We start from the raw sequence: 21,737 nt of genomic DNA on the forward strand, positions 1-21,737 counted from the left end.
CAGGAAATTAAAAGACATATTGCAATGGGAAAGTCTGCTGTTAGGGACCTCTCCAGGGTGCTGAAGAGCAAGGGTGTCACTCTAGAGACTAAGGTGTGCCTGATACAGACCATGGTCTTTGCAATCACTTGCTATGCAACAGAGAGTTGGACAATGACTAGGGAGGATAGAAGGTATTAAATGTACCATGGACTGCTAAGAAAATAAACACATTCATCTTGGAGAGGGTTAAACCAGGCTGTTCCTTGGAGGCAAAGATTCTGAGGCTTTGTCTGACATACTTGGGATATGTTGCAAGGAGGGGACTGGTCCTTGGAGAGGGATGTCATGCTTTGGAGGGTGGAGGGACAGTACAGGAGAGGAAGACCCTATGAGGTGGATTAATTCAGTGACTGGAGTAATCGGGGTAGGTGTGTCAGAAGCAGTAATATTGGCACAGGACAGAGCAGAGTTAAGGCTGTTGTACATTGGGTCGCTATGAGTCACAAGCGACTCGACAATACATAACAACAACAACATAGATAATTTATCCCATCTTTCTCAGTCTCCCTCCAACCCTGATGTCAGTCTCATTTTACAACAGTGGCACCATGCAGTATTTGTCCTTTGTGACTGAGATAGTTCACTCAGTATAATGTCCTCCAGGGTCACCCATTTCGTATATATTTCATCAGTTCCTTGTTTTTCAATGGAGTGTAGTATTCCATTGTAGTATAGTATTCCATTGTGTGAATATACCACAGCCTCTCTATCCATTCGTTTGTTGATAGGCACTTGGGTTGTTTCCAACTATTTGCTACTGTGAACAAAGATGTGATAAACATGGGTGTGACTCACAAACTTTTAAGATCACAGTCGATACTCATCAAAGTAGGATATACAACATTTAGAGAGTGTGTGTGTGTGTATACTATATTGTTCTAATTAACCTTGATGTCCCTAAAGACTGTGGTTTAAGTCCTCGTCCCTGACAACTCATTCCTTCAAGGTGTAAAAAAAGCTTTTTTAATTTTTTTACTAATACTTTAAAAAAGGTTTACCGAAAACTTGGATTTCCATTCATTCATTGTTGAACATTTTCCTCCCTACCCCTCAGTTCACTTTTCTCTTTAAAAAGATTCTTTCATTGTTGCACAGTTTCCTCTATCCCCCCACTCCCAAGTCCACTTTGCTATGCACCTCTTATTCTGGATTGTTATCGTGCAAATAATAGCTGGTCATATATTGCTTTTAAACAGTTCTTTCCCTCATCTATTCCAATGCAGTGTTCATAATTTATCCCCTCTTTTCTTAGTTTCCAGTCAACCCCTATGTCAGTCCTGTTTTATAACAGTGGCATTATTCAGTATTTGTCCTTTTGTGACTGAGATATTTCACACAGAATAATGTCCTCCAGGGTCACCCATTTTGTATAATATTTTATTAGTTCCTTGATTTTTCAGTGCTGCGTATTATTCCATTGTGTGAATATACCACAGCTTCTCTGTCCATTCATTCGTTGGTGGGCATTTTGGTTGCTTCCATCTCTTTGCTATTGTCAACAGTGCAGCAATAAATAAACATAGGTGATATATCTGTTTGGATGGCAGTTCTGGTTTCTTTAGGGTATATTCCCAGTAGTGCAATTGCTGGCTCAAATGGTATTTCTATTTCCCACTTTATGCAAAAGCACCATACAGCCTTCCACAGTGTTTGCACCATTTTACACTTCCATCAACAGTGAATAAGGCTTCCAGTTTCTCCACATCCTCGCCAGCATTTGTTGTTTGCTGCTTTGTTGAATTTTTCTACTGTTACAGGAGTGAGATGATATCTCATAGTTATTTTAATCAGGAGATGAAAATTTTTTAAAAGCTTTTTTAAAGTGCTTTTTTTTTTCCTTGTTGTATATTGTCGGTTCAGATCTGACTTGCCCTCCTCCAGTGGGGGATCTTGTGTATTTGAACCATGTGCCTTCAGGATTGTAGCGCAGCTTCTTGTCACTAGGCCACCAGAACTCCCCACTGCTTTTTGTTTTTATTGTAGTAAAAGTGTACATGAAGCATACACTGTCTCAGCAATTTCAATTTCAAATGTTTAAACTCCGTGACATTGCCCACATGCTTCAAATAGTGCAATCATTCTTGATAGGATTCTTTCCAAGTCATTACCCCAGTTAGCCTAGATTCACTACCCCCTAAGGTAAATTCCTTCGGGGCAGGGGGTCAGGGGAACCAGCAACAAATTCTTCACAAAATAGGAATTGATGAAAATGCTCTTTTACATGATCAGGAATGTCTAGTAAAAACCTAAAAGGCCCCCTAGTGGTTAGTACTTGAAGGGCTCAGCTGCTACCCAAACCCAAAAGGCTGTGGTTCGAATCCACCAGCTGCGGATAAAAGATGGCAAGTCTCCTCCCATACAGTTTACAGCCTCTGAAAACCTGCTGGAGGGTCAGCTATGAGTCTGTTATAACTCGACAGCACTAAAAAGCAGAAGGCTAGTATTTCTGAGTCATAAGCTGCTCTGTGAGATAAAGACCTAGGAATCTGCTCCCATAAAGATTTTTGTTGTTCTTGTTGTTGTATGCCATCAAGTCAGAATCGACTCATAGCTGACCCTCCAGTGCGTTTTCTGAGGCAGGAAATACCACGAGAGGAAATTTCCCTTCCTTCACCCATAGAGCAGCCAGTGGCCTTGAAACACGTGCCTTTAGGATTGCAGTGCAGTTTCTTGCTGCAATCAAAATAGATGCTGTGACACGTGGCTTGGTTTTTTTTTTCCTGTTGCCACTGCATTGAATACAACTCACACTGACCCCAAAGGACACAACAGAAACGTCTCTGTGGTTTCCAAGGCTGTAGTCTTACCGGAAGCAGATGGTCACATCATTCTCCCAAAGTGCCATTGGTTTAGTCAAACCACCAAACTTTTGGTAAGCAGCCAAATGCTTAACTGCTGTGCCACCAGGACTCCTCTTTATCAACCACTGAGACTCTCTAGCAGAAAAACAAGGCATTTGGGACATTTCCTCAGGAAAGGAGGAGATGACTTCAGAAGCTCTCCACCCAAACTCATTGTGGGTTCCCACCTTTGAGGGGCCCCCTCTGGCAGATTGTTTCTCCTCCAAGCCTGCTGGCTTGTTTCCACCAGTTGGTGGGAATTCTTGCGCAGCCAGTTTAAGCATGTTGTTGGAAGAGGATGCTGCAGGGCATGCTTGGGAGACAGCTCGCAGACAGACTTCAGAGAGAGAGAGCGCTCTCAGCCCAGCACAAGGCTCCCTTAGGGGGCTCAACACACCTGGAATGTCCCTGACTTGTAACAGGAGCCTCCAGTGCCATGTGCTTCCTGGGTCACTGGATAGACAAACAGGGGACACTGGCAGAAGGGGCCCTTGGTCTTAGTTCATTAGTTCCTGTGACCCTAAGACCAGTAGAAAGTGATCACAGATCACATCACTGAGTGCTGCCCTCAGGCCAGCAAATGTATGGATGGTCATGGTTTGATGGGTCAGTCCTGGCAGGTAGGAATAGGGGGATATTAATTGTGGCCAAAGGAAAGGTGGCAGAGCCAGACAGAAGCTGGATTCCATGCATATGATGGTGGACTTTCTGGCGCTGGAAATGGATGGATCTGTGGGAGGAAAAGGAAGCCAATTCATCAGTGGAGCCCATTTGCCCTTAAAGTGTTTGCAGACCGGAGGATGAAGGTGGAGTGCAGGTTCCCTAAACTAACCTTCCACAGTAGACCTCACCCCAGCCCTCAGCCCCAAGATAACAGCATTCTGGCTAAGCCCTTTGTTTACATGAATGACAAGCATCTCTGGCTTTCAAGGAATGCCATGTGGCACATTGAGGTCCTGGAGGGGCAAGTAGATGCTGACCGGAAGGCCCTTGAAGAAGAGGAGGACGCCACAAGGAGGCACCTCCAGTTGCAGGCAGCCCAGCGCCTCCATGAGGAGAAGGCTGCCCACGGGAAGGCCCAGCGGAATCGGTTACTGAGGATCCGGTGAGTAGGACCCAGCCAGCCTACAGTGCAAGCCCCGTGTGTGCCCATTGCACTCGGCCTGCACAGACGGTTCACCCCCTGCCCTTCAGGGCAGCCTGCCAGTAACAAGCTGCCTCTCTGCTTCTGTTGATTCCCCACAGGGGTCCTCGCCTCTGTCCTTCCCACCATTCTCCTAGGATAGCCCCTGTCCAAGCACCTCTTACTCCTCTAGCCCAGATAAATCTACTAGCATCTTGGCCACTTGCAAACTGGTCTATGCTGAATTCACAGGCATCGAACACAGCATCTCCAGTCATTGATGCACCACTTTCCTCCCTGCTTCACCCTCCCTGGTCCACCCCACCCGACATATGCCTTGTTCCCATCCTTGTATACTTCCCTGGCCCACCTTCATCTGTTTATCTGACACATCCCACAGCTTTCTGTCACTTTTTGTTGGACTGAACCTGGACATAGATGCTTCACCACACTCTCCTCATCTCAGTCTTCCATCTCTGCTGGTCCTTCCCAGATCCCCACACCTAAGTTCCTTGGCTTCCAAAACCCCAGTGGGACTTGCTGAGGATTCTGTTGCCCTTGGTACCAGCTTTGCCTGGGGACAGCCCGCTAGCCCCTACCCAGCGGCCCTCAGCGTTAAGTACAGGATGGAGGCTAAAGTGTGAGCAAGCGGCTCCCGTGAGCCCAGATTGGCAGTAGCTCCTCAGGCACTTGTTACAGCAGCAAGAGGCCTCTGAGCAGATGCACCACAAGCCGTTACTGACTTCCGGTTTCCGCTTTCCTCCACGTCCCTGCAGGAAATTCGTGCACACCCAAAAGGAACATGGGCTGCGGCACCAGAAGCTGGTGGAAGACGCCCAGAAGAACCACCGGATTGCAGTCAAATTCCTTAAGGCCTCCCTGGGCAGGTGCCGGTGTCTCCCCAGACCCTGCCCTGCCAGTACCTGTGGGGAGACAGGAGAAGTGGGGTTCACTTGCTTTTGTCCTCAAGTTCCCTGACTCTGTTATTAGATCAACATTATCAGAGAGCAGGGAGTCTGTATTTTTAGTTTTGAGTTGCTTATCTGTTTCTTTTCAGGAGAGGGCCAAAAGATGGAAGGAGCATTTAGAGTCTAGAAAAAAACATGTTTTAAGTCATTTTTCTTTCTTTTTTTTTTAAGTCATTTTTCCATGTGAGCTGCCGTTCACCCACAAAAACAGAGCAAAAGCCCCAGTGCTATCGAGTCAGTTCTGACCAGTGTACAGGCACATACACGGCACATACATATGAGCACACACGTGCCCACCATGTGTATACATGCACCGGTGCACAGGCACACACATGTGTACATAGATACTTGCATGTGTGCACACACACATGGACTTTCTTTTGAACCAACACCAGCACCATGACCACGACTGCCAAAGAGTCAACTCCTATTCATAAGGAACAGCCATAGTGTTTCCAAGGCTGTAAATCCTTACCCGACAAGACCATCCAGCTTTCTCCTTCACGAGCAGCACATATATTTGAACCACCAACCTTTTGGCTCTGGTAGTCCAACACATAATGCACTGTGCCACCAGAGTTCCTCACCCACCCACGGTGTTTTCTTCTCTTTTTCCCTGTGGTCATGTTATACCTTCCTGGTAGTGATAACTGTCCCCCAAGGGCCCTTCCCACTCTGTAGTGACCATCCTACCTGCACAACTTGGTGCAAACCCCGTGAGAACCACTTCCTTCTCCCAGAGTCCGAGAGCAGGAGCAGAAAGAGGAGATGGAGTCACGTGAACACCTGAAGAGGCGCATGGACGCAGTGCTGTCACTGAAGAACAACATCACGGCAAACCGGGTAGGAGCTTCCCCTCCCGACCCCCGGCCCACCCCCTTGCACCGCCCACCCACGTGCCCACATGCTTACCCGCATCCAGATGCTCCTGGAGACTTTGCGCACTGAGGAAAGAATTGGGAAGTAAGGGGGAGCGAACGGGAACAGCGTCTGCAAAGACTCCGAGGCAAGAAGGGAAGGGAAACGCAGCAAGGGAGTATCTGCAAGGGACAGAGCCTTGGCAGCAGTGGGAAGGGACAGCAGAGAACCAGAGCAGCTCGCAGAGATGCAGAGACGGCCTGTGTTCAGGATGCCCCTGCAGGTTCCCAACTCGGGAAAGGGCAGGATCAGGGTCAGAGCCAAGGCTCATGGTCTCAGGTGAATAATGGATTGAGGGATGGCTGCATTAGTGTTATGCACAAACAGTCCACCACAGGCATCTATGTCAGGATCAGTTTAAGGATACCTGTTCCAAAGAAAAAGCTCTGGGGGCGTAGCGTGTTATGTGTGTGGTCCTTTGAAGAGATGAGCAGACTCCCCCCATGAAAGATCCACGGCCTCAGAAACCCAAGGGCTGTTCGTTAGGAATGGGAGCTGACTCTTTGGCAGTGGTGGTCATGGTGCTGGTGGTGGTTCAAAACAAAGTTCGTGTGTGTGCGCACACATGTATGTACCTATGTACACATGTGTGTGCCTTGCACTGGTGTGTGTGTGTGCACATGGTATACATGTGTGTGCTCATGTGTATGCACCATGTGTGTGCCTGTACACTGGTGCATGTATTCACATGGTGGGTGGATGGGTATATACCTATATGTTCATGCACATACATGTGCGAATGCCATGACAACTGGGTCCTCCGTTTTCAAGGAAACACTCCGGAAGTTTCAGGCCTGGGCCCAGTCTCAAGCTGAGGTGGCTGCGCAGAAGGCCCAGGTCGAGAAGGAAGCGATTCAGGCCCAAGGCGGGGATGCATTCAAACAGCTTGTCCATCAGCGCCGGTGCCAGGAGTTGGAGGCCCAGAAACGGTGAGGGTGGGCAGAAAGCAGCATGGAGGGAGATGAGGAACTTTCTCTTCCTGGACCCCCACTTTGGGACTGAGGGTACAGAAACTGATGTCAGCCCAGACTCAACCTGGCCCACTCCCCGTTCCTGCGAGACCCTGCTTTCTGTACCCTCCACTGCCCACACATGGGCTTGCGGGATTTGAGCAGGGTTTCCAGGAGGCCCCTTTGCATGCTTCTGCCCCTCAGACCCCTTTCTCACTTTTGCCCTGCTCTGATGATGTCCGGCAGCCCAGGCCACTCTGCAAGGTGTCTCCACCTGAGGCTGCCCTCACCAGGAGTGCTCCCCTCAACCTTCCTCGGTCGGGGCAGGTGTGTCGCCTGGCAGTCACAGAGTCTCAGTGTGTCCACAGGCATGTCAACACTACAGACGCTCTGGCCCTTCTGCAGTCACCTGTCCCCCTGCCCACCATGGGGATGGTCAGCTCTAACATACCCAAGTCCCTCTGCCGGTTACAGGCCTAGCACATCAGAAGTAGCCAACAAGGAGCAGTTGGAACAGGCAAAGAAATGAATAAATGAGTAAGGGAATAGCCTCAGGCCTGCATCTGCCTTCAGTGTGTCTTAACCTGGAAGCTGGAGGGAAGAGGAGCTCCTGAGGGGCTGAGGTTTATTGTGGAAACTGGGCCAGCTGGGCCAGACTAGACAGGACTGCACAAGGGGGTCGGGCTCCCTCCTCCTGCCTCCCAGAGGAGGCTGGGTTCAGGACTGCGCTGTTCTCACCCCCAGAGCAGGGCTGAGCCTGAGCCCTATCCCACACCAGGACAGTGTCCACTTGCTCCCCTCTGAGGCCCATCCTCTTCCAGGGCCTTTGAGGAGGAGCAGAAGCAGAAGCGTCTGGAAATCGTGAACCGCCTTTGGAAGGAGATGAAGGAGGAAAACAGGAGGAGGAGACCACTGCCCCCTGCCCAGACCTCAAATCAGCTCACGCTAAGGGACAAGAGCTGGAGCTATGTGGCCAAGGTCCTTGAGGGCCAGAAGACCACGGAGCCCGTGCCGGTGAGCTCGACATCCTTTCATCCCCATCCACACCACTCTGGGCACGTGGGGTAGAAGGGACATTAGGGATCCATATCCACATCACTGTATAACCTCCTGAGGAAAAACAAAGCCATCGCACCTCAGAGGTTACATCTTCCCCTGTCCCCACCATGTTCCCACTGCCCAGCGACCTTCTTACCCCTTCTCCATAGCTCTCCCTCATGTCCTCCCCAAGGACTGTCCCTAACTGTTTTGGATGACCTCCTGCCTATGAAGGTCCTCCAGAGTCTTCTGCAAAGCTTGCTTTGCCCTCAGCCCACACTTTCCAAGGTGGGTTGTAGGAATGTTTACAGGACAGAGCCCCAGGCTCTTTCCTCCAGCACCAGCCTTCCACTATCACACAGGAGCTGATGGTCTGCAGCCCTGACCCCTCAGAGGTGGAGCCTGACTGCTTGTGGCCTGGTAAGACTGGGCTGGTGAGACACCAGAGGCTGCGCCTATAGTCACACACTTCATGGCTGAGAAGTGAATGCAAACACTGGAGAGAAGTGCCTTTCCCCTGCCAGCCAGGGTTTCAAGCACGCTCCACCCAGCCCTAGCTCGGGGCGCCCCCTGCTGTCAGCCAACGCAACACACAAAAAAAATCAGTCACTGACAAGTTAGTCAAACTACCTCAGGACTCGGGAACTGCTGGAATGGTTTGCTGGTCACCGTTCACACCTAAATCAGACAGGTTAAGGAGAGGGTTTAGAATGCCAATATTTATCTGTGTATTTATTTCCATGTTGCTATGCGACTCAATGGCACATAACAATAATAATGCCCATGCACATAGTTGAAGCATGTTGTCAGGAAAACCATGCTCAGAAAGGTGGAGGACCAGAGGAGTGGGAGACCTTCGGTGAGACGGATTGACACAGTGACTGCAACAATGGACTTATTAAGGAGGTGGAGATTGTGAAGATGTGCACAGCTGGGCAGGGTTTAGATCTGTTGCACTGTGGGTCGCTGAGTCAGAATTGACTTTAAGGCACATAACAACATGCCCACCAGGGCATCTCCTATTCAAGTACACTTTCAACTTAATTAAAGCTGCAGAGTGCTGCCCTCGGTCCCCTCTGAAGGTCAGAAGGCAGAGGCCACAGCTGTCACAGAAGCGTCTGTCACTCCTGCCCAGATAAGCCACTGCCTGGAGCTGTGCCCTCCTGATATCAGCTAAGGAGTCAGGGGCCAAGGCCACCAGATAGGGGTCCTGGTCCCCCACAAGCAGTTCTTCCCTAACTGCCTGTTGGTTTGCCTGACACATGGTTCCCTCAGCTGTGGCATCCCTGTAGGATATAGTTTCTTCCTGATCTGATCTGGTGTGCCCTCCCCCCCCAAAGCGGGGCCTTTCTTGAGCAGCCCCTCAACAAGATGGATTCTCACCTTATTACCTGACTCCTGGCTGGGCAGCAGGGCTGGGCTGGGGGTGAAGGTGACCTCGTCAAGGGAGAGTTGTGAACATAATATATATGCTGGCCACTCCTGCCTAACCTCCTTCCTCTTCCCTCCATGTAATCTCTCCTTTCCCCTTTCTTCCCCCCTTTTGCCTCCTTCCTTCCATCTCTCTTCTCTTCCCCTTTCTTATCTCTCCCACCTCTCCTTTCCTCTGGCCCCTGCCCTTTCTCCTCTTCCTTCTCTCTGGCCTTGGTCCCATGGGCCTGCTCTGTCTCCATTGTCATCCACTGTAGGGCAGGGTTGTGGGTATTGTTGATTTCTCACTGACCTCGCCATACTCCTGAGCTGGACCTTTTGGCTTCTACTTCTGAGTGGGGATTCAGCCCTAAAGAAAGTTTAAAGCCACAGGCTCTGGAAAAGCCCCATTTCATTCCTTTCACTTGTCCCCCAGTCTCTTCACTTGGCTGCTGATTCTTTCAAATGGTGCTTTCCTCTCTCCCCGGCCCCTGCCTGAGCCTTCCCATCCATTCTGTTGACTGGCTTTTCCTCCACCCTCAGTGTCTTCCTTAGCTGTCGCTGAGGAGCCCCCGCTGCCACCCACTCAACCCAGCATTCCTGTAATCCTGTACTCAGGCTGTCAGGGTTCAGGGGGCACAATTTCTTGCCCTCAGCAACACCACCCTCTGGCCCCCATTTCATGCCTCTCCTTCAGGAGACAGGCTCACCAGTGTGTTCCCACTTCTCCTGTAGCCCACAAAGTCAGGCTCTCTCCCGATTAGCTGAGAAAGGAAGCCCAGGATGAGAAACTAGTCTCAGGAGGCATCACAGCTGCCCCCGGGTCAACTGCTGAATGCAACCAAGCTCCCTCTAGGGAAGGATCGAGATTGGAGGCAGTGCAGTGCCAACAACCAAAGCACTTTGTAAAAGAAGCATTTTGTGAACTAAAATAGGTTTATCTTATAGATTTGTGTGATCACTGAAGAAAGTATTAAATGTTGTATGTTATTGTTGTTATGTGCTGTCAAGTCGCCTGTGACTCATAGTGAACCTATGTACAACAGCTCTGAAGCCTGACCTGTCCTGAGCCAGTCTCACTGACTCCAACACACTTATCCCCATTGCTTCACTTACTGTGTCAATCCATCTCATCTGGGGTCTTCCTCTCCTGCTCTGTCTCTCAACCCTTCTGAGCATGATGTCGTTCTCCAAGGACTAGTCCTTCCTGGCTATGTACTCAAAGTACGTGGAACAGAACTTCAAAATCCTAGCCTCCAAGGAGAAAGTTAGTTTCACCCTCTCCAAGACAGACCAGTTTGTTTTCTTGTTGGGCCATGAAATGTTCAAGACTCTTCTCCTGCACCACAGCTCAAAGCCATCAGTTCTTCCTCTTTTATCCTTAGTCATTGTCCAGCTCTTTGATGCATAACAAGTAATTGTGTAGACCATGGCCTGAATCAAGCGCAGTTTAGTCTCTAGATGGACATCGTTGCTCCTTACCACTCTGGGGAGGTCCCTGACAGCAGCTTTTCCTATTGCAATTTGTCTTGATTTCCTGACTGCTGGCACCAAGAGTATTGATTGTGGAGCTGAGCAAGCTGTAATTATTAACAACCTCAATCTCTTCTCCGTCCATCGTGGTGCTGCCAGTTGGCTCAGTGGTGAGAAACTTTGTCTTCTTGATATTGATCTTCAATCCATATTGAAGACTACAGTCCTTGGCCTTCTGAAGCAAGCACTTCAGTTTCTCCTCAGTTTCAGCAAACAAGGTTGTGAAGATTTAAATTTATATTTTAAGTGGAGTAAGTTACAAGACTGTCTTTGCCAACATCTCATGTAAAAAATAAAGGAACTGGAAGCCAAGTGGCCTGGAGAGCTTTCACCTTCTCCTTAACTGTCACTTAGATCTGTCAGTTCTGTAACAGGGAGCACAGTCTTTTCAGAATAAGAAGTGGAATCCTGCCCGCCCCTCCTGCCCTACCTAGCCTGGAAAAGCCTGGTCCAGAGAACACCTGGGCACCAGCACAGGGTTGGGGAGCTCCTGGGCTGTCCTAAGTGCTGTGCTATCTCTGCCCCTGATTGTAGGATGCTGAGAGCTTGCCGTACCCCAAAGGCCCACAGCTACTGCATGGCTTCTCCAGCGAGTCCGTACAGACCAATCCCTCCACCTTCACCAATCTGGAGGAAACGCTTGCAGAGCCAGAAATCTCAGGCCTCTGGAATGAGGACTACAAGCCATACCAGGTGACACCTGCTTCTTGAACCCCTCACAGCTGAGCTCCGCTATGAGTGACTCCTCTTAGCACTCCACTTACCACAATCCTCTCTGTCCATGGGGCCACTGGGGCCTGACTCATGCCCAGTGACCATGTGCTTCCTCCTCCAGCTGTGCCACGCATCTCCCACTGGCCACCCTCTACATACAAGCTACTGCTAGCTGCCCCCTCCTCGTAGCCAAGCTGCCATGGTTCCTGAAAAATAGTGCTTCCTATAGAACTTTCTGGAAACTGGAAAAAATCCCCTCCTTACTTTCACAGAACTCTTTCTGAATTGGGAACATCTCTATTTTCATTCCCTTCACTCCCTCACCCCCCTTTTATTTTCCCTGTTGTGTTTGTGGACAGAAATTTAGGCAGGGTTTTCTAAAGTTTTAAAATTATGCTCTCTTACGGCTCCAACTCCATCTGGAAGTCTATCTCTCTATCTGACCTACTCTGTCACCCCCAAGCTATTTCTCATCGTCTCACAGAGAGGCTGCAGCCAATGAGCTGTGTCCATCTGTGTCTGTGAACAAGGAGCCCAAGGAGGACATGGACCGGAAGCACATAGGTGAGACCAAGATGAACAAGGACATCCTGGCCCACAGTACAGAGCGGCTGAAGAGTGGGTTGGTTCAGAAGCAGGTGGTGTCTGGGCGTGAGTTCAAAGGTCGTCCCTTCAACAGCAAGCCTGAGCTCGTCCATTTCAAGGTAAGCCTCGGCCTTCAGAGCAGCACTGGCAGTGAAGGAGTCCTTCCACACCATCCTACAGCTGGTGCCTAACCCCAGTGCCCAGGAGTCTTGCTCAAGTGGCAGGGGCTTGGGGTCAGGATGGGGACCTGCCATCCAAGGAAAGCTGAGTATGAGAAGGGGCAACCATCAGAGGGCCCCAAAAGGGCCCCAAAAGTGCACGCTCAGAGTGGCATCACGTCAGCCCCTCAAACTGTACACACCCCTTAGTGGCAATGCTGAGTCTCTAGGAGGCAAGACTGGCTCTGGTTGACCAGATTTTGCTTCATACGATGTGAGTCCCGGAAAGATGGATTTCAGCAAATACACGGTGGCAGATGAAGGAGGTTGTGTTCATGTGATTACACTTATCCAGTTTTGTAGAATCATCTAGTGGATTCCCTGGATTTTACTTGACTCCTGGTACATCTGGTGGAATCAGCCCTGCAGCCTAGCTTGTCCAAGGCTTACCTTCTCAACACTGGCCCCTTGGTCCCTGTAGAAGCCACCCCTGCCTCGGGTGATGCAGGCTCTTAGAGGACAGGCCACCTCCTTGTCCTGCTCTTCACGTACCCCGGGAAATGGAGGGAAGTCCTTCTTGATTGAAGTGAAAGCCTTTCCCTGGAAACTATGGATGGGGTCCTGCTAGCTTGTAGAAAGCTGGTCACTCATTTGTCATCACTAAAGTTTTTCTCCCTCCTGTTTGCTGTTTAACACATGCTTGAAATCTGCACAGAAGAGAGTCATCTTGTGGAAAATGTTGACAGCTGCCACTTTTCTCTGACATGTATCCTCTGATATTTCTAGGACTTTGATGTTGGCAAAGTGTACAAGAAAAAGATCACGTTGATAAACACCACCTATGCAATTAACTACTGCAAGCTAGTGGGTGTGGAGGAACACCTCAGAGATTTTATCCACATTGAGTAAGAGGGACGGGCTTGGGCTCCAGAGGGACAAGGGGACTGTTGGCTATGCCCATCACATCAATTACTCCTATTAAAATGCTGCTGCCTTTGATATAATTTCTGCATTGTCATGAATAACAATTATATTCTGGTCTATCACCCAAGTCAATATATGTTTTTGTCTCTGTTTTGCTGTTAAATATATCTAGTGTCAAATACATGACTAAACCTTTGACTATGTTTATCTGCCCAAATTGAGTGAATCCTATTATCCCTAGCTGAATTCTCTCCAAAAGTGCACATGACAGTGGTAATTCCAAAGTTCCTTAATGTTTAGAATCTTTTCTCTACCATCTTCATACTTGAATGACAGCTTGTCACAAAATTTCCTTGATGATTTAGTAGTTGTTACTCTTCTACAGTTCTTGTATTAAAGTTGAGACCAGCTCACTTTTCCCCCTTATATTTTGTTTGAGCTTTTTGCCTGACCGCTGAAGATTATTTATCTTTATTGTTCGTTTTCATCTTGCTCATGTTAGGCACATTTTTCCTGGCACTGAACAAATCTTACCTGAGTGGGTAAGGAGTTGCAATGTCAACCCAAAGATTGGTTTACAAAGAGTGGTTCAAATCCACCAGCTGCTTTTCAGGAAAAAGATGAGCAGACTCCTCCCATGCTGTTCCTCACCAGCTATGAGTCAGTTCTGAGTCTACAGCAATGAGTTTGAGGGGGGTTTTATATACATAGGTATGTTGGATTTTCTTTGCTGATTTAAAAAAAAGCTTGTGATTTTCTTTATGACTCTTTAGTGTTTTCTTCTTCTTTTTCCCTCATTTTTATCAAATGATCTTTATTTTGGAAGTGTGTCTCTTTTCTTCTGCTCCTTAGAATTCTGCCTTCATTATTGTTGTTGTTATGTGCTGTTGAGTCGCCTGTGACTCATAGCGATCCTATGTACAACAGCCCTAAACTCCACTCTATCCTGTCCCAACCTCACCGTCTCAGACACATCTACCCCCATTACCCCAGTCACTGAATCAATCCATTTCATCGAGGGTCTTCCTCTCCTGCACTGTTCCTCCCTCCCTCCCAAGCATGACGTACCTCTCCAAGGACTGGTCCCTCCTTGAAACATGTCCAAAGTATGTGAGCCTAAGCCTTAGAATCCTTGCCTCCAAGGAGCAGCCTAGTTTAACCCTCCCTAGGATAAGCCTGTTCATTCCCTTAGCAGTCCATGGTATATTCAATACTCTTCTCCAACACCATAGCTCAAAGACATCAATTCACCTTCTATCATCCCTAGTCATTGTCCAGCTCTCTGACACATAACAAGTGATTGCAAAGACCATGGCCTGTATCAGGCACACCTTAGTCTCCAGAGTGACATTACTGCTCTTCAGTACTTTGGAGAGGTCTCTAACAGCAGATTTTCCCATCACAATACTTCTTTTCATTTCCTGGCTGCTAGTGCCAAGAGTGTTGATTGTGGAGCCAAGCAAACTAAAGCTGTTAACAATCTCAATCTCTTCATCATCTATCATGATGCTGCCAATTGGCCCAGTGGTGAGAATCTTTGTTTTCTTGATATTGAACCACAATCTGTATTGGAGCTGCAGTCCTTGACCTTCTGCAGCAAGCACTTCAGGTCCTCCTCAGTTTCAGAAAGCAGAGTTGTATCGTCTGCATAACTTAGATTGTTGATGAATCTTCCTCCAATCCTGATGCCACATTTCTCCTCATACAGCCCATCCTGATAACCACTTGGCCAACTGACTGGAAGATAGCTATATATGTTCCCATTCCAGAGAAAGGTGCTCCAACAGAGAGTGGAAATTATCAAACAATATTGTTAATATCACATGCAAGGAAGATTCTACTGAAGTTTATCCAAAAATGACTGGACTAGTACATCAACAGAGAACTGCCAGAAATGCAGGCTGGGTTTAGAAGGGGTCATGGTCCTAGGGATATTGTAGCTAATGTTAGATGGATCTTAGCTGAAAGCAGGGAGTACCAGAGGAATGTTTATCTGTGTTTCATTGATTATGCAAAGGCATTTGACTGTGTGGATCACAACAAACTGTGGCTAACTCTGAGAAGAATGGGAATCTCAGAACACTTGAGCATGCTAATATGAAACTTATACTTGGACCAGGAGGCAGTCATCAGAACAGAGCAAGGAAACCCTGCATGCTTCAAAATTGGAAAGGGTTGTGTCCTATCTCCATAACTTTTCAATCTATATTTGCCTTTACTCCTGAGGGAAAAAATCCTTTATTTGTCTTTCTTCTTCAGTCTTCTAGTCCCTTTCATTTAAGTGAAGGATTAAATCTGACTACATTTATGATTATTTATGCATTTGGATTTCTTTTCTTTAGCAAAAAGAAAAACATTTTATTATATAGTAGGACCAACAGAGAGCAAAGCTATATAATCTTAATCATAACCAGACACCCAAGAGAAATAGTTGCTAGTTCTAGGACCTCAAGACCATAGTTTTGGAAGATATCTGGGTCAACTGGCACAACAGAGTCCACAAAGGCAATGTTCTACCATTCCACTTTACTGATTAGTGATTGAGATCTTAAAAGTTTGTAAGAACTTATAAGGTGAACCAAGTATCATTAATGCGTCTTGATTGCATGTTTGGTCAGTTTTGGGCTGCAAGATTTGGTAAAAATTCTCAATTTCTTCCTCTTTGGCTCTAGATGTAGGAGCATCTATTTGAATAACAGTCGTGTTAATGGGTCTTCCTTGTATGTGTATTGATATTATCCTATCACCCACCATATTGTATTTCAGGATAGAACTTGAAACTGACATTTTTACTATGAAGGCAACACCATTCTTCTGTTTTTCATTCTTTGCATATACTATATAATCATCTGATTCAAAATGGCCAAAGCTGGTCCATCTCATCTCACTAATGCCTAGTATGTCAGTATTCATTTGTTCCATTTCATTTTTAACAAGTTCCAGTTTTCCAATATTCAAGCTATGTACATTCCATGTTCCAATTATTAAACGATGTTTGTTATTGTTTATCCTCATTTCAACTGACTTCCATTCTGGGCTTTACCACTACATTAGTATAATTATCCTCTTTCTTTAGTGTTCATAGGATTTTCAAAGTCCTGTTATTTAGGAAGCAGGTGGCTCATCCTGTTTCTTAGTCTGTCTTAATTAGGGAGCTTCACCAAAACCTGTCCACTGTGAATATTCCAAATGGTATTTGACACACCAGTGGCACAAATTTCAGTCTCACAGCAACCCTAAATTATTGCAGTGCAGCAAACTAACAGACAAGTGCTGTACCACTTAGAATAATGTTCTCCTCAAACACAACACCAGGCCCAAGGATCCAATCTATTTTTAAATACAAAGACCACCCACCAGATCCTGATTGCTTAAACAAGAGGCTTCCAGACTACAGCTGATTGTTAATGAAATCAGAAACAGCAAATCAGCTTACATTTGGTTGTTTGTTAACAAAATTAAAAATGCTCAGTTGGCACCCAGCTTTCAAATAAAACCACATGCAAGCAAAATACTGCTAAAGATCATTTAAAAATTGTTAAAACATTATGTAGTTAGAGAACTGCCAGAAGTTCCAGCAGGACTTAGAAGAGGCCATGGCACCAGGGATATCTTTGTCAAATGGATCCTAGCTGAAACCAGAAGAATGTCTATTTGTGTTTTATTAACTATGCAAAGGCATTTGACTGTGTGGATAGTAACAAGTTGTGGCTCACACTGAGAAAAATGGGAGTTCCAGAGCACTTAATTGTGCTCATGCAAAACGTAGACCTGGACCAGGAGGGTGTCATGTGAACAGAGCAGGGGAACACTGCATGGTTTAAAATTTGAGAGGGAGTGTGTCAGTGTTGTAGTCTCTCTCCATATCTATTCAATCTGTTTGCTGATCCAATTATCTGAGAAGCTGGACTCTATGAAGAGGAGTGTGGCATCAAGATTAGAGGGGGACTCATAAATAACCTGTGTTACGCAGATGACACAACCTTGCTTGCTGACAGTGAGGAGGACTTGAAGCACTTGTTGCAGAAGATCAATGAATGCAGCCTTCAGTATAGATTGCATCTCAATGTCAAGAAAACAGAAATTCTTACCACTGGACCAATAGCCACCATCATGATGAATGGAAAGGAGATTGAAACTGTCAACACCATTATCTTGCTTAGATCCATAGTTAGCATTCTTGGTACCAGCAGTCAGGAAATAAGGAGATGCATTGCACTGGGAAAATCTTCTCCAAATTATTGAAAAGCAATGGTGTCAGTTTGAGAACTAAGGAGCATCTGATTCAGGCCATAGTCTTTCCAATTACTTGCTATCCACCTGAGAGCTGGACAGGGAATAAGGATGACAGAAAAAGAATTGATTGATACCTTTGAACTATGGTGTTGGAGAAGAGCACTGAACATCTTATGGACAGCCGAGAGAACAAGACATATCTCCAAGATATGTCTTGGAGAGAGTGCAGCCTGAGTGCTCTTTGGAGTCAAGAATTATGAGGCTTTGCCTCACATACTTTGGGCTTTTTACTAGGAGTGCTACTCCTTGCAGAAGGACATGATGCTGGGAAGTGTGGAGGGTCAACAAAGAAGAGGAAGACCTTCAAATAGGTAGATTGACATGATGACTACTGTAATGGGCTCTTGTGAATCAAAAATTGTGAAGATGGTACAGGATAGAATAGGGTTCAGATCTTTTGTTCATAGATTTGTTATGAGTTTGTTATGTTGTTACAACACCTAACAACAACATAAGATGAACACCATTCTTCCTCTGTTCTTCATTCCCAATATAGAATATCATGTGATTGTTTGGTTCCAAGGGGCAAGTGCCAGTCCATCTCATCTCTGCTGATGTCAGATGGATCCTGGATGAAAATAAAGAATACCAGAAGAATGTCTATTGATGCTTTATTGATTATGTAAAGGCATTTGACTATATGGATCATAACAAATTATGACTAATATTGAGAAAAATGGGAATCTCAGAACACTTAATTGTGTTCATATAAAACCTAGACCCAGAAGCTATTGTCAGAACAAAACAAGCAAACACTACATGGTTTAAAATTGGGAAAAGTTTGTGTCAGGGTTATATCCTCTCTCCATACCTATTCAATCTCTATGCCGAACATGTTCTTTGAGAAGCTAGACTATGAAAAAGAATGTGGTATCAGGATTGGAGGAAGACTCATCAATAAACTTTGTTATGCAGAATATATGACCTTGCTTTTTGAAAGTGAGGAGGATTTGAAGCAGAAAATCAAAAACTATAGCCTTCAATATGCATTACATTTCAACATCAAGAAAACAAAAACTCTCACCTCTGGATCTATAGACAATGTCTATAGATGAATGGCGATTGAAACTGTCAATGACTTCATCTTACTTGGATCCACAATCAACACTCTCGGTACTAGCAGTCAGTAAATCAGATGACATATTACACTGGGAAAGTCTACAATAAGAGAACTCTCCAAATTACTGAAGAACAATTATGTCAGTATGAGGACTAAGGTATGTATGCTTCAGGCTATGGTCTTTTCAGTTACTTGCTATGTATCTGAGAGCTCAACAATGAATAAGGACAACAGAAGGAGAATTGATGCCTTTGAAGTGTGGTATTGGAGAAGAATATTGAATATCCCATGGACTGCCAAAAGAACAAATTTGGAGGAAACCAGAGTGATCATTTTAGGCAAAGATGACAAAACTTTGTCTCACATACTTTGGGCATGTTGTTAGGAGAGGCTGCTATTTGCAGAGGGATATCATGCTTGGAAAGATAAAGGGTTGGTGAATGAGAAGAAAACCCTCAACCAAACAGATTGACACAGTGATTGCTGCAATGGCCTCTAGTATGTCTGAAACAGTGAGGACTTCATAGGATAGGAGAAGGTTTGGATCTGTTGTTCATAGCATCACTGTGAGTCCTACTCAAAAACACCTAACAACAACAAAAACATAAGGTGAACAAGAACATCAGAGAGGCACTTACTCTTTAGAATAGCCAACCACGAGATATGTCAGCAAGATGCACAGCTGGAGTTTGAGTGAGAGAAGTCAAAAGCAATTGTCAGCCCTCACTGGGAAGCTGCTTGCTGATGCCACACATACACTGGGGAGCTGTTGGCTGATGCCACACACGTGCCAGGGAGCAATGCACCAGGGCAAGCAGGAAAGCTGGAGTCTGAGTGAGTGTGAGCCTGGAACTACAGTCCCATCATCTCTGGCCAGCACCCAGAACTGTGGTCCCAGCACCACCAGCCTGTGCCCAGAATGCTGCTCCCGACATGCACTGAGAGCGATGCTGGAACCTGAGTGAAGTACTTTGGGGGTGGGGGGAGGGCACTGCTGTTTGACTGGATCACATGGGAGCTGTTAAGCTCAATCAGAAAGGAGTGACACAGCTGGAGCTCATCTTTAAGGGAAAATCTGGGCTTCCTGGTTTTCCAGTCAGGTCTCTGCACTCCTCCTTGTGTCTTCTCATGTCCAGTCCATCAACTGCCTTTAGCCCAGAGCACCTTGGGCTACCCTAGCTGTGGCAGTTGTCTGACAGAGGAGGCTGCTTCCCCAGGCATTTTCTCTATCGAAATGAGAGAAACCCAGGCAGGGTAGTTGCCCACCCTCTTCTAGAGTAGTGACTTCAGATCATGAACCTTCTATTGCCTCAGACATGAAAAACTCTACCACAGCAATGTCATGTAGGAAGCAGGCTATGTTACCCCGTATATTAGCCCAAAGTGAGATGTCACTCAAAAAAAGTCACACAGTATCAATGAATTTCCTGAAGCCAGGAAGTCTAATGAAACTTTCTGACACAGATTTTAAAAGTACAATGATTGAATATTTTCAATGGGTGAAAGAAAACATGTAGAATTACAGGACACTGCAAGCAAAAGCCAGGAGGAGCTTACAAAAAAATCCAAAACAATGCAGACAAAACAAACGAGGCATTAGAGGCTCTAGAAAAACAAGAAACCACAATCCAAAATATGAGGACCATTATGTTCAGATGCTGTCAACATAATGGAGAGTCATATGAACAGGGTTGAAGAGATGGAACACAGAACCAGTGAGACAGAAGATAGAATTATCACCACTGATCTGCTAGAACAAAAAGCAGAATCAAAAAGGAAGGAAAAAGAAGAAAACCTAAGAATAATGTGGGACACCATCAAGAGAACAAACATGTGCATCATTGGAATCCCAGAACAGGAAGAAGCAAGTAAAGGCATCAAAAAAGATGTGGAAGAATTACTAGAAGAAAATTTCCCAGGCATAATGAAGAATGAGAGAATATATATTCAACAAGCTGAGAGAATGTCATATAGAATAGACCTCAAAAGAAAAACATCAAGACATATCATAGTCAAATTTGCCAGATCCAAAGATAAGGAGAGAATTCTGAAAGCAACAAGGGAGAAACAAAGAGTAACCTATAAATACAGTAAATAACATTAAGTGCTGATTTCTCAACAGAAACCATGCAAGCAAGAGGATAATGGAATGACACATATCAGACACACAAAGAGCACAACTATCAACAAAGAATAGTGTGCCCAGCAAAATTGCCCAGCAAATATGAAGAAGAGATCAAGATATTCCCAGAAAAACAGAACCTAAGGGAGTTCGTAGAAACAAACCCAGCATTGCAGGAAACACTGAGAGACGTCCTTCTTACAGAGGTGCCACAGAAAGCAGGATGGACCAAAGTAACTAGCAACAACACTGAAAAGAACTCAACAAAATGATAGCAACAAAACCTTGAATCTCAGGAAGCTCTGGTGGCCTAGTGGCAAGGAGTTGCAACTACAATCCCAGAGGCGCACTGTTCGAATCCACGAGATGCTCAGCCGGGGAAGGAGGGACAATCTCCTCCTGTACCAGTCAGATCTGATTTGATGGTACACGCACACAAAAATAATAAAATAAAATAAAAATTAAAAAAACCTTGAATCTCAGTAAACACACTGAATATAAATGGTTTAAATGCATCTCTGAAGAGAAAAAAGAGTAGCAGATTGGATAAAAAAACAAAATCCATCAATATGCTGTCTACAAGAGACACACCTGAAAAAGGAAAACAAAGATTAAAAATAAAAATAAAAGGGTGGGGGAAAATATACCAAGCAAATGGTAACCAGAAAAAAGCAGGAGTAGTGATATTAATTTCCAATAAAATATATTTCCGTGAAAAAACCATCATAAAGGAAAAGGAAGGTCACTACATAATGATTAAGGGGTCAATAGAACAAGAAGATATAACAATAATAAATATCTTTGCACCAAATGTAAGTCTTGCAAAATATATAAAACAAACTTTAACAAAACCATGAAAGGAAATAGACAGCACTACTATAGTAGTTGGAGATTGCAATACACCACTCTCAAGATAAAACTTCCAGAAAGAAACTCAACAAAGATGCTGAAGAATTAAACCACACAATAAACCAACTCAATCTCATAGGTATATACAGGCTAATGCACCCAAAGAAAGTGCAGTATACCTTCTTCTCGAATGTTCATGGAATATTC

General features: G+C 45.7%; 1 pseudogene; it reads left to right on the plus strand.

Moving 5' to 3' along the window:
- The window catches only part of LOC102845956, a 99,503-nt pseudogene that overhangs the window by 24,590 nt on the left and 53,176 nt on the right, over positions 1–21,737 (plus strand).

Source organism: Elephantulus edwardii, unplaced genomic scaffold (assembly GCF_000299155.1).
Source record: "Elephantulus edwardii isolate Elephantulus edwardi_28Jun2011 unplaced genomic scaffold, EleEdw1.0 scaffold00045, whole genome shotgun sequence".
Lineage (NCBI taxonomy): Eukaryota > Metazoa > Chordata > Mammalia > Macroscelidea > Macroscelididae > Elephantulus > Elephantulus edwardii.